Below are 18,875 nucleotides of genomic sequence, written 5' to 3' on the forward strand. Positions count from 1 at the left end.
TGTCTTCCATCATTATTATTATTGTTATTGTCGACTATCATTGCCTCTGCCTGTTTAGCATTACAATCACAACAACCGAAAAAAGTAATCCAAATAGTAGTCGAGGCTCACAGGCGAGAAAAGGGTGCAAGCAAAAAGAATAAGAACCACGAGGAGGGAAATCTGTTCAGCATATTCATCGACGTTGATAGAGAGGCAGAGCAAAAAAGAACGAGAGCGAAGCACCGGTTTGGCTCGGCTCAGCTCGGCTCAGCTCAGCATGTACGTAAAACATGCATGTTTATATACTGTTTGTTAGTGCAGTTGAAACGTGTTTGTTCTCTTCTCTAAATCCAGTGTTGTGTACAACGATAGGTTGTCGTGTGCGAACTGTATTACAAACAGCACCAACGACGACGAAGAAAACGACGGCAGCAGCAGCAATGACTGAGAATAAACGACCACTATTAATATCAACCAACATATAGGCAAAACACAATTGATGTGGAAGAAAAGCAAAAACCGAGAGTCGATACACTTCGACGTCTTGCCTTGTTATTACATAACTGTGAGGTAAAATCTCTCTACGGCTTTTGAAGCCAGCACGACGACGAGTACACTTTTGTGAATGGCATCGAGTTCGTTGAGCGTGTGTTCAATCCATCTTCCACTAAAAGCCAACCCTTTAATTTATTGTATTAAAAACACATTCAATCGTAATTCGTATGTGTATCATCGGATCTCAAACACAACCAGCATCACTGAGAGCATCCAGCCTTATCGCATTCAATTCACTTTGATTTCGTTCCGTGATCTGAACAATGGTTTTCGGTTTTTTAGTCACTGCATTGCCTGCATTGCAAGTACACCAAAAAATGGAAATTTAAATCAGTGCAGTTTAATTTTGGGGTGACGAGATTGTGTGCAGAGCATTGAAAATGACGGATTTACTAGATAATTTGATAAGATATGTTTTCATGTAAAACGATGAAAAAGTAAATAAAACGGGCAATTTTTTGTTGTTGTTTCGTTTTTTATGACGGCACTTTGTTCACTTCCATCTGTATGACTCTCTCTCTCTCTCTCTCTCTCTCGATTCGTGCATGTGTTCCATAATTCATTGAGTCACCGAATAGAACAAACAACACCAAGCACATGTCCCTTTGCAAATGAATGAACAACAATAGAACAAAGATGCAGATTAGCTAAACATTTTGCTGCTGCCTTTTCCATTTTTACCCTTCTATTTATTGCCTCTATTTTTCTTTCATTTCGGTAAAATAAACAGTTTTTCTCCCGTGCTGCACAATTCAGTTGATGAACAATTGATGACAACATGCAGCGAAATCATCGGTGTGTTGAGTGAAAGAGTCTCTCACTGAGAGACTGAGAGAGCCACCTTGAGGTTGCTGAAGTTCATTTAATATTTTTGATTAATTTAGTCACATCTTGAGTGACGAGCACTCTGAGTTGATGTTGTTTTCTCCGCTTCTTTTCAAAACTGACAGATTATTTCATCTCCTGTTGTGGTTTTCTTGTGAGTGCCATTTCGGGCGTACATGTATGTGTTCACATGTAATCAATATGCTAATCAAAAACCTCCATACGAATCTCAATCGGCATAGTTGGAAAATGCAAATTCACTGGGCTGAGAAGCGCTCTGCTACGTGATGGAGTCCTACTGGATAGAATCTTAAATGATTTATTGTTATTTTAGCATCACCAAAATTCAATATCGTCACGTCAACGACACATTTTGAGTAGCGCGGTGGTGGTTGTGGCGATGGTGGCAACGATGGCGATGGTGTTGTTGGAAAAACAAAGAGGCCAACGGCCATAGTGTTTCTTATCACAAATCAATTACGTACAATTGCTTTGATTTACGCAACCTGATTGTGTCAAAATACCACTATTGTCTTTTCGGAAATTAATGATTCGTTGTGAATGGCATCATTGCGAGGGCGACAAGTTCGTGTGACAGTCCGCACATACACACATTCGCAACAGTTGACTCTATTCAACATTGTACCGCATTTATATTGCGAATGGATCGACAGATTTTAATCTACGGTTGGATGAGTAGCGTCGACTCTTTAGTTATGGTTTTGGTATTTGGTTCGTATATTTGTCATTAAAATGACGACAGCATACAAACACAAAACGATACCAAATTAAATCAATCTACTGTGAATTGCGGATGAATATTAGATAATAAACGTGTATATATTGCTGAATTTGCACTTCAGTGCAAATAATCAAAACATTATAATTTGATGGTGGTGTTATTTTTATTGTTGTTGTTGTGACGATATTAACACGAATCAAATGTCAGCAAATTAGTAAAAAACGTTTATGATTTCCTGTATATTTTTTCTTCTCGAATAATAACTCGTTTTATGCAACATAGAAACACCAAAAACAGCACTTTTCGCGTACATATATCATTCAATCACCCGATTAATTTACTGCATTGAATAGAGAAAAGTGTGCATTAATCACATCAATTTATGTGATTTCTGATTTGAAATGGCAATCAACAGTTTAAATTTATACAAAAGTCGTAAACTCTGCGAAATCTTTGGCTAAAATTATGCATCTATACGCAAAATTAATGTCGTCAGTACAAAAGAAGGAGATGGAAAGAGAGAAAGAAGATTGCAAACAATTTTTTTTTCTTCTCATTTTAATTTCCATGTCGTATGCCGTTCATACGAGGAATTTTACGACGTTTTAAAAGATGCCTGTGCCTCTCAGTCGTTTGCTATCTTATCATGAAATCGTTACTTTTATGCATGCTCTGCCAACCAGCTCGATACATAGAGCAGAATCGCTGAATGCGCGAGATGATTCAGTCGCCCGGCCCTCTCTATCACTCCGTCAGAGCACATTCTTTATCGCATTTTGGCGAAATTATGTAAACAAGGATCAGGCGAATGGCATGGGTATAAGCGGCGTTCTTCAATGTATTTACATTTATTTTACTTTAACATTACATGAAATTTTGCATGCTCACCTCCCGAGGTACACACTTACTCACTCACTCGCACACCGACTGCACCATTTGCTTCGCAAATACCGATGGCAAAGTGAAGAAAAAGAAAGTTACTCTGAGACAATGTACTTGGTGTTTTTGTTTATGTGAGAGAGAAGAAGAAAGGGAGAGAGAGAGAGAGAGAGAGAGTGTCTGTGTGCAAAACATACGAGACAAAGAAAAACGATTGAAAACAATAAAGAACAACCATTAAAACAGCATGCTGAGCCGGTATATATCGGCGTATGCCAACTGTGACTTTGAAACTTTTCAGTTGTACACAAACTACGCATATAAACACACCGAAAATTCAGCGCGGAGAATGTAAGTTTTTGCTCAAGAATGCCTGTTATTCATTTGAGCGATGCTGTTTCGGCGAATGCATATGGGATCCAAAAAGCAAAAAAAAGGGCTTTGCATATGCATACATCGAGAGTATTTACTGTTAATGTAATAACATTTTGGTTTCGTCTCTGCTCTTCTGTGTTTCACGGGAAAAAATTACGGAAATAAATAACATTTGTTGACAACACACAAACACCAATGCTGTGTTTTCCATCCAGCGTCTTTCGGCTGCTGCTGCTGCTGTTGCTGCCACACGGTGAACTGAGAATTGCAGAGATCTCTTGTGTTACTGTTATTCAGCATGGTCAATTGACTGATGGGTCACATGAATCCGTCGTAGACCGTCGTGAAATTACTTGGGTTTGACCAACAACGCGCATATTTGCTTATTATCAAAATTAACAAAAAGGAACCGACCCGCTTGTGAAGGCATTTCAAATGTAAGAGAGAAGTCTTGTAATGAATACGGTTCTTAGCATACGGTTTGAGTCGTTCGAAAACCAACTAAAGTGTGGCTCACTATCGCCGATTCCTGAACATGCGCGTACTTTAACATTTTCCTGAATCGGCAAAAAGGTGAGAATTATCCAGCATGACACATGCGGAATAGATGAATGCGTCACACCGCAACCGATCCCATCGCACCAGTATAGTCATTTTCATGTGTGTGGTTTCGATTCGTGCAGGGGAAATGAGAGAATCATGAATGAAACGGAGAGTCAATGTTTCGCTTCAAATCAGAATACGCAAACCGGTTTTCGGCGATGGAGCAACGAGACAGTCGAACTGACTTTGTCTCTCCAGCTATTCCGTTTGGGTCGCATGCATTTGAAATTTGGCTTCGCATCGGTTCAGTGATAAGTTTTCGCGCAGTCGGCAAGTGGTTCGGTTGCGTTTTCGAGCACTTCGCATTGACGATGCAACAAAAAGGAACTGAGCGAAACGTTCATATTGGTCGTCGTCGTCGTCGTCGTCGCCGTCGTCGCCGTCATCATCATCATCGTTGCGGCGTGTTCGCATCGCACGCACATCCGTGTGAATGAACGGTAGAACCACAACAACAGCAGCAGACGACTGATGTTTAATGTTCACGTAAAAATGCTTGAGTCGATTTAGTTTACGTTAGGTCTGCAATCGAAACGGTTGTATATCGTTGGTTTGTTCGGGCTCGCGTAATTTTTGATTACCAAAAATCTGGAAAAGTAAGGACGAACGGTGTGTGTATGTGAATTCAATTGCGAACACTCGTATTGATTGCCATACGAAAAAGAAAACAGAACGAAACAAAGAATATAAACTGAACATAGAGTGAGTGAATTTCAAATGTTTGACGTGAGCATGCGACACATTCCAATTCGATAGAATTTGTGCATGAGTTTATTTTTGTGTGACATAGGAAATTATGCAATTTATTTTTTGTTTCGATCAACCCCGTTGTATTGAAACTGTGACACAGAACAAAGGAATTTTGTTGACTTTCGTTCGGCAAACAAAATTGTTTGATTTTTTGCCGCCGCCGCCTTCTTGTGGTTAAAATAAGAGGCAGCATCGAAACTATTTCGAATCGCATGGCAGAAAACGCGAAAACCAAATAATCAGAGTTTTTCTTGTTTTTGTCACACAACAAGACGGCACCAGGACAAGAAAGAGGAAAACCATAATTTATTACCGAAGAAAGCGATTCGGCTCGAGAACCCAATGCCAATTGGCAATACACAAAACGAATGGAAAGAAATATTTATTAAATAAACGAATGTGTAAATCAAATTTTTATGGTTTTTGCATGTGAATCGGATTTTTTTTTTATTAGTCATCGTTGCATGTAAACACAGCGGCAAAAAAGGAAGGAAAACAATTTCCAAGCAAAACAAAGCGAAAAAAAAAACGCGAAAGAAATAAAAACGACTCAAATAATAAGGAAAAAAAAAATTAATGGGAATGCTATAGTGAATTCGATTCGAGCATAAAAAAATGAGTTAAGTGTTGCATAGAACATGGATAAGAGGTGTTGTGTTGTTGGTGAATGAATTAAATATTCGCATTTATCTCTTCCCCGGTTTTGTAATTGAAATTATTGTGCAGAAAAAGAATTTTACAGAAGAAGAAGAAAGAGTTGAAAAAATAGAGAATGAAAAAATTCCACAAGTGAAACGAGAATATTGACGAAAACGTAAATTTGATACAAATGCACTGCTATTTCATTTCTGACACAAAAAAGCGTTGTAAAATTATTCAAATAATTTAAATTTGTTGAAAAAACATTCATATATGAATGACATAACCGAACGCAAGTTAAAAATTGAAGCAAATTGAATTTTGAATGTGAATAAAAAATAAAACTCATATCAAGAACTAAATACAGTGGAAAATCATACAAAGAACGTTTGTTGGGTGTTATTTTACCGAGAAACACACGAGAGTATTCAACAGTATCGTGTTTGCAGACAAAATTTCAATACTGTATGTGATATATTTATACCATCATATTGATAAGTGGCAATTTTTTTTTCTGTTCATCGTTCGTTCAATGATTAACCTTCAAGAGTTTCATATCGATTGGCGATTTCATTTGGATATTCTATCAGAATTATTCTGAAAACAAAAATTCTATCAATTGTAGTGTTACTAGCATTGTTGAATTAATCATTGTACGAAATTCAATCAGAATTTTGTTTTTCTACTTCCTTTCATTTTGATGAAATTTTTGTGTACTCTAGCAAACATTAAGAAACTGAAATTTTATTGTTGGAAAAAAAGAGAAGAAATTTTTTTTAATGTGCACACGTTCAAAAGAATATTTTCGGTACGTGATTACATTTTGACGTTTTCAAAAGAATCGAATCGTTTCTTTCATTGTTGTGCACAATATTATTGTTTTGTCGTTGAGCATGTGAGCGTTTTGTTTAGAATGTAAACTGAATAGCGTTAGTGTACATAAAATTCAAACCAATACTCTCTCGCATATGGACCGTTTGTTTGGAGAAGATAGAAGAAAAACATAGAGAGAAAGAGAGATAGATTCAGCTTATAGAAGAATATTCGAAAAGAACAAAACATTTGAACACAAACACAAAGAGAAAAGGCAAGCAATATGCGTGCGTGTGTGTGTTGAACTAAGCAATGGTCACCGCAAGTCTAACAGAGACTAGCATTTGATAGTATGAGTTACGTGTTTGTCTTCAGTTTATGTTTTGGTTCATTCTCTTGCATTGGGTCAAAATTGGTCTAGAATAGATGAATCTCTTACGCTCGCATCGCACCTAATACACCGAAATTACATGGCATTACGAACACATTTACACGACAAGTGAAGAACGAAAGAGAAAAAAAAACGGTATGAGTGATGAAGAAAATACGAATGTTTGTATACACAAGAGAAGAAAAACAACATGATCTTATATTGAACCATAGCAAAGTGTGTATGGAAACGAAACAAACTAATACCTAGTCAATTCACATATCATCCGGTCCATTGGCGAAGAGTGAAAAGAGCGAAACGATGATCAGAAACACGTCTTGGAAACACTAAACTAAAACCAAAGCCATACGAAAGAGAGAGAAAAACAACGGCAGCAGCAGAAAAAGCAACAACAAAATATAACCAGATAAAAAAGAACACGAAGCATTTAAAATGCTTCTTCTTACTGTGCCGATTCTTGAGAAGAAGAAAAAAAAAACACACACACACACAACACACCGAGAATAACACGCATACTCACGTGAATACTGATACTGAACGACCTGATCTCATACCCGTTCGATGCAATACATGCGCTCGTTTTATCGTCGTACATAAACTGTTTCGATTTTTTTCTTCATCTTCTTCTTCTATATTTTACATTCGAATCTTTTCCGTAGCATCGTTTCACTCACACAAGCGAAAATGGGGAAAAAATATAAGGCAAGAAATTGTCTAAAAAACTGAGTTCAACCAAATCGAACAACATCAGACACAATTCTAAGCCATGAGGAAGAGATGAGGAAAAAAGCACATGAAATAAAGTTTCAAAACCGAGTTACAAAAGGAGAAATGATTTTTTTTTCTTTATTCTCCGTTCGTGGTTATTTTTTGGGCACACCGCACAGAAATTTATCTTTTTTTTTATCATCGTTCGCACATCCAGTGCGAGAGATTTTCTGTTTTGCTTTTTGCTCGACCATGCGTCTCTTTTGCTCGCCTATGCCTTCTTTCTTTGGCTTCGCTTTGCTATGTGCTTACATGAAATCGGTGTTACTTGTTTGCATTTCATTCGCTCGGTGCTCGGCTTTGGCTACGTCGTAGTTGCGTTTGCTGTGTACTACTGCCATTTTTGGTACGAGCGCGCCTTATCTTCGCTTTTACCTCCGTACGTACACGGAAGCCACAAAAACACGCTTGGCTGTGGAAAATATTCTTCAGCTGTACATTCTTAGTTTGTAGTTGTCAATGTGTTTTCGTTTTACGGCTTTTGCGAGAGAATAAAAACGAAAGAATGTTCGGTGTCGTCCACGGAGGAGCTATCATAGTCTTTGCACAATATTTTTGGCTTGGATGAAATATTTCCTTTATTTACTCAGTGCGGAGCATGAGGCTAGCGAGTGAGTGAATGAGAATGAACGCAAAAAAAAGAGAACGAGCAGCGAAATGATTGAGAAAGAGTTGCTTTTGTCTTCAGTTTGCGCCATTCAAAGCATTGAAGCCATCATCAGAAAGCAGTATAAATGCGCCGCCATGTAATAAGACATAATTGCAAATATCTGTTCAGCACACACAAACAAATTCGCGCACACATAAACACTCACTGCATTCTCTTAGTGTTCTTCTGATGCCGTTTTGCTGTGCGCCTTCGTGGAAATTGCACCAGGAGTATGGTGAAAATAAATACAAGAGCAAACGGCGGCGGCGACATCGATGACAACAAGCAGAGAAAAAAACACACATCGGAAAGAGATAATAATAGCGTGCCAAGCACTAGTTCAAATCTATCCAAAGCGAAAGAGTTCAGCTGCCATAGAGTTTTGTCGCATACGGCTGTGTGTTGTCCATTCCGGATTCTTTATACTTTTTTACGGTCACATTTATGGGTGCTGTTTGGCTCGCAGTCTCTCATTTCGTGTACTGTTGTCTTTTGGCTCATGATACTACATCAGTTTTACTATTCGCCTCTGCATTTCTTTGTCGTTCATTTCGCCTTTTTTCCTGTTGTGCTCCATTCCCTCTCTCTCTCTCTCTCTCTCTCCCGCTCTGCCCATTATTGTGTGCATTTAATGGTTGTTGCTTTTTTTTGTGTACAAGAAGTGCGCGATTAATATTAACATTTCTTTACGTTTTTTTTACTGCTGCCGATGTCAGTGTATCTCATTCGCAATGCAGCGCGAGCGCGCGCACGCACACACAAACTGGACACACGGAAGATTCACTTTGTGCTAAAGATTATTATTTATTTAATTTTGTTGATTTTTCCCCATCTTCGCCGTACATTTGCGTGTTTCTTTCTGCAATTTCTTTGTAATTCCTTTGCAAGCGTCACTCTTTCATTGTCGTGTGTATCGCGTTTTTTCGTCGTCGTCGTCGTTGTTGCTGTTTCTTTTCTTGTGCCCTTTTTTGTCTTTCGAATTGTTCATTTGTTCAGACGCGCTCCAAACAAAAGGTAGAGCAAGAGAGGATGAGAGCAAGCGAGAGGGAGAGAGAGAGAGCGAGCAAAAGAGTATGAAAAAAGAGCCAGAGCAAGCCAAAAGACTGGAGATAAAATTACAAAATGCTTGATGCATTGTGTGCCATCGTCGTCGTCGTTTGCCAGTAAATCGAGCACATCGTTTATAAACTATTAAAATAACAGAGTACAAAGCAACGAAAAAACGCAGTGTGCATGAAGGACATGGAAAAAAACCGTCTTGAGGTAAAAGAGAGAGAGAGAGAGAGAGAGAGAGAGAGAGAGAGAGAGAAAATAATGGACAGACTTGATCCATTCTGGGCAACAGTTTACGGCGAGCGCACAAACATAAAGCCAACAAATCGCCGTGTGTTGATTCAGCCAGATGAAAAGCAAAGAAAAACAAATGAAATTAACTTTATTTAACAGCAACCAACGAAAAAAAAGCGAGTACGAACAATTTAAAACAAAACCAACGACTGCAAAGACGTACGTTCCATCCAAATTTGCGCTTGCATAATCGTATTCGACATGCATGTGAAGGAATCACTGTTGCATTGTGATTCTATTGAATGATGCAATTAAATGGCTGTTTTTTTCCCTTGCGCTGAAATTGCATACTTAAAACAAAAACACATGAGTAACAATAACAATGAAATACACACCTTTCAAATGATCGGCTTTGATGCACACATATCCCATACTTAAATTTCAATAAACAGCCTGAAAACACTATCATTCATCGCCAGCAACGATAAGAATTCCATTGAAGTTTTTATTGATTCGATGCGATTATTGATTTTTATTTCATTTTCGTATGGTATATCAAAATGAGGCCACACACATCTCTGCATATTTCTCGATAAACACAACAATGCCGCAATAAATGCGAATGGTATTTATTTGGTTGGCGCAAAATTCTCATGGAAATTCTCGCTTAGATTTTTGTGTTCAATTCTGCATGGATTTTACCTTCTTTTTTTATCAACTACACATCTTTTGATGTGTCGCTCTTTTGATGTGTTTGGTGTGACGATTTTTCATGTAGCTCAATGGAATGATCGCTTTGTGATTCCACTCAAAGAAACATTGTTTTGCCATTTATAACCGCCATACCAAAGTAATTTGTTTGAGCGAATTGTCGAAGACTAAATAAATCATTACATTCCACCGCCGGCTTGAAAGGTCTGCTGAAATCTCGTTTTTTTTTTGCTAATGAAATGAACAAAATGAACTCACAAACACACACCTAATGGAATACATGAAAATGATTTTCAAAATTGACGCTTAGTTTTTACTGGAAAACAAACTGAACATTGCTCTTCGAAAGAAAAAAATAAATCGTTGAACAAATACGTAGATTCAGATATGCAAATAGGAAGCCATCAATTAAATCATGTTATTTGCTCACTGCTCTCCTACTTCTCTGCTCCATTTGAATACTTTGAATTCTTTGTCAGGTATTTTTTAGCTCTCGCTCCCTCTCTCTCTCTCTCTCTCGCTCTCTCTCTCTCTCTCCAGGTTCGGATCATATCAGTGCACATTAAACATTTATGTAAAAATGTATAGAGTCTGTTCTCTTTTTTTAAATCTCGATCACTGTTTTCCAGTAGTAAAATGATTTTTGCCTCGGGAACAATGGAATCGACGATAATTTCAAAAGTAGTATGTGCATTTTAAATGGGAATAATATGTTCTTAATTTCATCTCATTGTTTATGTATACATGCGCGTAGTTTTTTTATCCGTAGTTCAAAGTGTCCGAGTAAAAGAAAAAAAAAAGAGTTCAATCGCGCATGGACTGCCTTGCATGGTCATAGAAGCGGAAAAATTAGTGCAATCGCATGGTTTATTCATAATTTAAATACATTTCTTCTCTCTGTGTGATAAAGAAATGGAAATTACATTTCTTTCTATTTATTTTAAACGATTTCAAGAATGACAAAGAGACTATGCGAGCGGCACACGCAGACGCCATACGCCTTCGCATTTGCCTTCACCATGACCAAGCAATGCAAAATCAAAATTAAACTCACGAAAACCATTGTTTTCGCCCATTTCAAACTGCTAGTACTGCTTTGAGCTGAAGCATGTTTACAGTTTGTTTGAATGATGAGAACATAAAAATACGCTCAACAATCCAAATGCCAAATGAAAAATGGCAAAATAGAAAAAAAATGTACATCCGAAAAAAGCGGCGGCAACAACAACACGTTTGGAACAGCAATTCAAGGCATTTGAGATGAACGATATTAATTAAATGGAACATCCATTTAATAATTTTTCGTGACGTTCAACAGATATTTCAACAGCACCAGTTGTAACAGTCACAACGCTTGCCACCATTAAATAAAACGCTCACTTGATTAATTTGATGTGAAAGTTTTAAAATTCGTGAGCATGTGAGCTTGAGGTCGTTGTTTGTACTTGCGCTGCTGCTGCCGTTGCCAACTGCTCATTGAGAGATATCTTCTAGAGATGGAGCATGAGCAAACGGAGAAGGAGGAAGCGAGAGCCAAACGCACAAATGTTTAATGAACAAAATACATAAGTGTTTGCTTTGATGTCGATGGGTACTCTCTCGACTCGTGTTAATTACACTCCAACATTTTTTTAATAAATTGAGCATTGTTTTTCACTCCTCCACTCTCCGACTGGCAACATGTATCACTTGCTATTTTCCCTCGAATTGTATTCATTGAGACAATGTTCTATTCGAGGGTGTTAGCGCCAACCAATTGATATCGCCATACATTCGGACTCAGTTTTTAGAGTATCGATTTTGTTTCGTGATTTTGCAGCGCAGTGATTGATCATAGAATTTGTTTGTGTTGAGTATGGAACCATCTGTAGCGTTGCGACGATGAATATTGAAAATGCACAACTTTTCAGTGCACTGCATCTGCACTTGACGTTTCATTTTCATTCAAAAATTCTTTGATGTGCTGTTCGGGCAGAAAAATATAACAAATTTTTAATTGGAGTATTAATATCAATCAAATCATTGCGAATAATAAATTTTTGGTGGTTTTTCAAATTTTAGTTTTGTATGAAATATCAAACTGAAACCATTAATCAATTTGGTTTTGGTTTTCGGGAAAAAAAAAGTTCATTTTATTTGAGTTGAATGTTTCAATTTCGAATTAATTTCAAAACCAATAATTCAACCAAAATTTTCAGTATCATTGTGGTTTTTCAACCAATAAATTCAACATTCGAATCGAATTGGTCGAATAACAGCGATCAATATTTCAAACGAATGAGACTCTCTAATTTCACAAATAAATTTTTCCGTCATAAAATGAAATTTTTTTGTAACGTTTTATCGATAAACGTTCCCGGTACTCTCGGTTCGAATTAATTCATGAAGCTGTTGTTCACAATTCCAATTTTTTTTGTGACTTCTTCTCTCACTCAGCACTCAATTTTTGATGGAAAGCCATTATTTGTGTTTTCCATCAACATTCAATTTATATTCTCTTTGCGATAAGGCCGAAAAATCAAATCGTTCATTTTTCAAAAGCAACGATCGACAGGTAACTAGACTTCTTTCGAATGCAATCAATTCGTCAAACATGCGGTCCAATCTGAAGCAAATCAATCAAATGGCATCCCATCGACGGAAACGTCGCACCATCAAAACAGTTGAGATTTGGTTTAAAACGTGAAGTTTTAATGTCAATATTTTGAATGGAGAATCAGAAAAAAGCAAACGAGCCCGTAAAATCCAGCAGTAAGAGCCATTGACAGATGGAATTTTTTTCTCGACTTCATCGTTCATTAGATAAAGGCAGAAAAAAAAGCAAGCCTGCAACGAAAAACAAACGGTTGTAGCTTGTAGAGAGAAACGATTCGTTTTTTTTTTAAATTGAAAATTGTATGCGATGTGAGACACACGCAAACACAAACACAGTATGTGTCATAATTTCAAGTTGAATGTATTTTATCTATTGCTCTGAATCTGTTTACGTTGACAATTTATATGGTTTTTATTGCTTGATGGCTCACATCGTCGATCCATCATTAGGATCTCTATCCATTCGCAAGCTATATTGTGGTAGTCACAATAAAATCTGTCACATCAACATATTCTCCTCCACTGAATCCATGATTAAGTAAACATTCTAAAGCCAAATGAAAACAGAAAATCGTTTGCTTCATCAGATTTTTCAGTTTGGATCTCGAATCAGCTTGGTCGTTTTTTCTCTCTCTTTCTCTCTCTCTCTCTATGTGCTCAACGCTTAGACAGATATCTGGTATCTTGTGTGTGAGTGAGTTTCAAATCACCATTTAGAATGTATACATATCGTTTATATGCTGTAGAAGCTTCTTTGCTGTCGAGTGACGTAGTCGGCATCGAAAGTATGCAAATGATTCCGTAGAATTATTGCGTGCTACCGAGAGAATACAAGATGAATGAGAATGTGTGCGATTAGGGGGAAATATTTGGATAAGTATTCTAGACGAAACGATAGTGGCCAGTTTGACTCTTAGCTTTCTATCGCTCTCTCCCTATCTCTCTGTCGATAATGCTGATGCTACACAATTTTCTGGTGGAATAATCATTACGGTAGCAGAGCAGTACGTTTTAGCAGATTAAAATAAGCAGTATCATTTCGACTGTGCGAAGAGAAAATGATACAGATCGATACATTTTTTGAGACTGCGTTTCATTTATTCGAAGTTTACGGATGCTATTCGTCCATCGATTTCGTAGAAAAAACAACAATCAACTTGTGCGGCTGTTGAAGACTTAAAGTTCCACATTTCAATTGCAATCCATACATTTGCTTGAGTGATTTGGATTTTAATAACATTTTATCGGTATACACTCACTCATTCCATGGAAAAATGTTATCACACTTACACACACACACACACACGCACTCGAAAATATGAGTGCTTCTTTGTTCGTTGCTTCATTGATGCGGTCGGTTCCCTCAGCAACGAATACATAATAATTTGCCCAATTAAATTGAATTGATGAACAGAAAATTGAAATCGATTTTCGATTTTTGTTTGATTGACTTCGTTTGTGTGCATGATTTCTCTCGATCTCTTGCTCTCAAGTGCTCAAGGGTTTTTTTGCCAGCGCCTCTTGCCTTTTCGTTTACATATTCCGGTTGATTGTGTGTAATCGATTGACAATCGCGTCTATTAGTTTCATCGACGTCAGAAATTTGATGTTAATTTGATGTGCCAATACCAATTGCGTTACGGTTATTTCTTTTCCATCTATTCGGATCTTGTCTGCCTCGATTCATTTGGCTGTTTACGCGTTGAAAGCCAACAAACCATCTCGTTACAATGTTGATGAATCGTTTGCGGCGAATGCAATGGGAACGCCGCTGTCGTCGTCGTTTTCTTAGTCGTTGCTGCAGCTCATCTGTAAGACGAGACGATGGAACACATTAAAGCAATCGAATGAAAGTCAAACTGAATCAAGGCAACGTGGAAGAAAATTCAACTTAAACTAATTTACCTATACGATTGATCTTTCAAACACCGAACAAAAAACGCAAAGGAAGAGAAACAGTACGGGAGAGAGAGGGAGAGAGAGAGAGAGTAAAATAAAAATCTTGTACAAACTGAAAGTCATCGTTGTCATTATTGTGTCGATGTGCTGTGTGCAGTTGATACAAAACTAAAGAGTCAACTGATAGCAACTCACCGAGGAATTCACTTTGTTTCCATTAAAGAGAAAAAAAAGAGCATACCTCTCGAGAAGAAATCAATTCTATAAACCGGAGTGAACGAAGGAAAAACAAAACAGCCAACCAGCAACAGCATCAAGACACACCATCGAATGCCAACGGCAGCCCATTGCACTGTTGGTAATATGCAATGAACGATGGCTGTGTGATCACAATAGATAAGCAAAAATGTTAAAAGGCAATGCAAGAAAATGAAATTTAATATGTTGCGCTATGCATTGCACCATCGAAAGCACCCGACCACTGAAGTATACCGTGTTATCATCGCTTGCATCGCGCAACAAACTGAACATCGAGGCGTTGGGAAAAACTTGAGGCTTTCTTCTCGTTTTTTTTCCCTTCTGTTTCTTCTTTGGATTGACAAAAACACTGCATTCGACAACAATCGAAGCAGAAATATTGGCTGGTTGACAAGAAGTAGCAAACAAATGAAATCGTAGTATGGGCCATTGCTCCCCAAATCGAAAGTCGTTAGCGGCAGCGGCGACGGCACAAGTAATCTAATAAAAAAAATTCCAATCAAGAGCCAACATCTTTATTCGCCACACGACCCCGTAGTGGATTTGCATTTTTCGTTTCATGGAAACCAAAATGAATTGCCTAACGCTTTTGGTTACAGCGACTGCATTTTATTCGGTTGCATTTTGCATGCGCGATCTTTTTCTTTTCTTCCATTTTTATTTATGTTCGCCAAATTTATTCATGCGAATGCACACAACAGCGATAATTTCTTATGTTGAGCTCTCGCTTGAAACTAGAGCACCTGCATTGTCTCATCGAAGTTCGCCTTCACTTCGCGCAGCCTTAATGTTGGTCTTTATCTTAATTTTATGACTCACGACTTTAATCGAGTGTGTGTGCGCGCGAGAGCCCGAGCTGCAGCGTTCAATTGCACCGAGATGTGCAGAAACTAGTTTCAATTGCAATTGAAGTGAGATGCACAATTTTCGCAAATGTGAAAACAAAAGAAAAACAATTACATCGAATTAAAATTGTGGCTCCGATTTCATTGGAATCTATTTTTCAGCCGTAAATTCACCATTTTGTCTTATCAATGGCAATTAAGCACACAAATTATCCCGTTTGATCGATTTTAGAAAGTTTTCCCTGTATGTCGTTCCCAAACCAGATGACAAACACTACGAGTCGTTTGATGGCAGCAAACACGACACAATCCAAAGTTTGAACCATTGCAAATCCAAAGGCCGTGTTTACTGCACAACCATTGTGTGTGATTCATTTGACATGCAGCACAATAAACAAGCAATGAACCACCATTATAATGAACATGCCATTTGATAGTGACGTTTCCTGTTGTTGTGAGCTTCGAGTTCGAACTTTTTGACTCGGCCATAGTCACGTCAGTGCGCAGAGCTGTTATAGGCACCCAAAAAGAGCTGGTACCGAAATAGGTGCGCGCGCTCTTTATAAGTGCCGGCACCCAACACCATGTAATGTTCAAGTGCCGCACTCAATAATTTTTTTTGTATTTTGAAACATCAAAAATCACAAAAAAATTAAAATTATTATACTTTATTCATTTTTTTTAGTTTTTACACAGTTTGGCTACGTCAATAATCAAATTCATTGTTGAAACGTCAAATTTTGAGTACTGTCAAATTCAGTATATAAGTGCAGTCAAATCATGTGTTAATATGATCGATATGATAACAGTTCTCAAAATGTAAAAACTAAAAAACAATGAATAAACAAAAATAATTTTATTTTTTTTTTGTGATTTTTGATGTTTTAAAATACAGAAAAAAATATTGAGTGCGGCACTTGAACATTACATGGTGTTGGGTGCCGGCACTCATAAAGAGCGCGCGCACCTATTTCGGTGCCCGCTCTTTCTCGGTGCCTATAACAGCTCTGTCAGTGCGGAATTATGGATCGAAGTTTCGATTAACTCTGTGAAATGATTCATGGTTACATTAATGAGTCAATTAAAATTTATTTATTTTTTTGGAAAAGGATTGACTCATATTTTTGTTGGTATCAAATGAGTAATCGACAGATAGAGAAAAAAAAACACAACAGCAAAAGAGAAATTCTTCTTCAAAGGAACGACAAAAAAACGGCAGCAATAACACAGCGCGATGCAAATAGGAAAAAAGCCGTCAAATTGAATAATCGCCATTACCCAGCAAAATGCTTCCACAACAAAAAACGAACATTCTTTTTTAACGACATTCATGTGAACCTGAGTGCAAGCTAACAGGCATGTTTATAAAGCGTATTCCATTTCACTTTGACTCATTACGTCGATTTCTCTCTAAAGTGATAGCTAGCGAGACGCCTTTTTCCCATTCATCTGTCGATGGAGAGACAGAGAGAGAGAGAGAGAGGGAGAGAGAAAACTGAATGAAAAATTAAAAACGATGAACATTAAAATCGAAACAAACGCTTAATTGTTTATCAGATATGGCGGTTGCAGGTCTTCGCTGAGGCCACATTTTTCAATCTGTTTCTGTTTTTTTTGTGTTCACATTGCATTTAAGAAAATGTTGAAATGATGAATAGATATTTTGGTGTCGTATTTATGGATTTGTTTTATGTTGTTTGGGGTCAAAACCAAAAACCAGCGGGCAATTTAATTTCTTATCTTCCGTCCTTTATCTGCACCATTTCTCTCTTCTTGCCTTCCTCTTTGTCATCCCATTCGTTGTACGTGTGCGCTCGTTTGCTTGCATGCTCTGTCCGCTCCGATACACTCGATCACAACCCATGCAGTCTCATTTGTGAGATAAATTAAATGCATAATTAACTTGTTAATGGCCAATCTCACATTAGGTGGATTTTTTTTTCGGACGTTTTGCAATACATTCCATCGATTAAGATTAAAGAAATATATGTTTTTCTCGCCAACAATATTTGTTGTTGTCTTTTTTTTCTTTGCTTTGGATTTTCCATACCATGTCGAGTGTAATCGAAAATTTATGTTACGTCACGGTATCAGAGAAAACGGCGTCGATGGAACGGAAAAAGCAATTTAACAGGACAAATATCAAATCATTCAAAGTGGAGCGACTAATTGAATTTATGTTTCGGATCGATACATTCGTGTTGAATCACGTGAAACGTATCAGAAGTTCAAATGGCCCCCTGAAAATTGATAGACAAACCAATCAAGTAGGTAAAACCATCGGCATGCTCAACGTCCAACAGTGGAATTGAGCATGTTCTTTCGCGCGCGCAACAGACGTACAGGAAATATTATCCATTAGCATATTTATGTGAACGCCTTTATGATTTCGAACCGAGAAAATTAATGATAATGAGCGAGACACCAGAAGAAGTAAAAAAAAAATCATATACCCAGCAATCATGCCGAATAAGAACAAAACACAAAAAGAAGAGAAACCAACAACAGCAATGAGAAGAGGAAAAAAACCAGCCAGCACTTGGAACGAACGTACAGTCAAACATTCAAAATGCGAAGTGATTAGAATCGAATCCAACGTTTGAGTTGATGTTGATTATTTCTGATTGCTTTATTTGCTTTTGTGTATCAATTCGCTGGTGAGCTAAACAAACTTATACGACGTAGCGTCAGGGTAATCATGAACCTGTTGTTGGAACGTAAATTTTTAATCCGTTGCTCCTCTTTCCTGCTCTCTCGGTGTGTTTCTCTCTCTCTCTCTCTTGCTTTCTTGCTCTCATTCGGTCACATTCTGTTTGACTGTTGTATGCCCATCACACGGTTATACGATTTAATCACGAAGTCGTCACATAAATTTTCGGTGCAGCTCGAAACAAAGGCGTTTCAATGTGTCTTATAAATATATCAAGTCAAGTATTGATGGACAACACACAGACCCACGTTTACCATTCTTGTACGCCTATTCCAAAAAGGATGAGGGAAAAAAACCGTGCATGTAAAATGTGCATCGGATGGAATTCAGTTCGAAAATGAAACGGGTTTAAATAGTACGGCTAGACGTAACGCATAATATATTTATCGAGGATGAATAAAAAAAAAACGAAAACGTTCCACCACAAATGAAAGCGAGAATCTATCGGTTCAACGATATTCGATGCGGTTTTCAATTTTTTTACATAATATTTTGATTCGTTTTCCATTTGGGGTTTTTTCTTTGGTTTTCGGTCGAAACCTTTGATTTTGTTTACCATAAGAAAATTGACCAGACACAAAATATGAACTATGTGTGAC

General features: G+C 37.6%; 1 protein-coding gene across 4 annotated transcripts in view; it reads left to right on the forward strand.

Annotated features, from left to right (window-relative positions):
- The first annotated feature begins 4,469 nt into the window (after positions 1-4,469).
- Positions 4,470-18,875, forward strand: part of LOC129566596 (uncharacterized) — a 157,883-nt gene continuing 143,477 nt past the window's right edge. The window contains exons 1-2 of one of the 4 annotated variants that reach the window (XM_055442681.1): positions 4,470-4,557; positions 5,166-5,815. The gene's annotated coding sequence lies outside the window, so the exon portion shown is untranslated. Of the gene's footprint in view, positions 5,820-18,875 lie in introns of all 4 variants that reach the window. The other 3 variants (XM_055442683.1, XR_008687745.1, XM_055442682.1) reach the window with 3 other exon arrangements.

This window comes from Sitodiplosis mosellana, unplaced genomic scaffold (genome assembly GCF_009176505.1).
Source record: "Sitodiplosis mosellana isolate CC-2019 unplaced genomic scaffold, AAFC_SMos_1.0 Smas_scaffold_3, whole genome shotgun sequence".
Taxonomy (NCBI): Eukaryota; Metazoa; Arthropoda; class Insecta; order Diptera; family Cecidomyiidae; genus Sitodiplosis; species Sitodiplosis mosellana.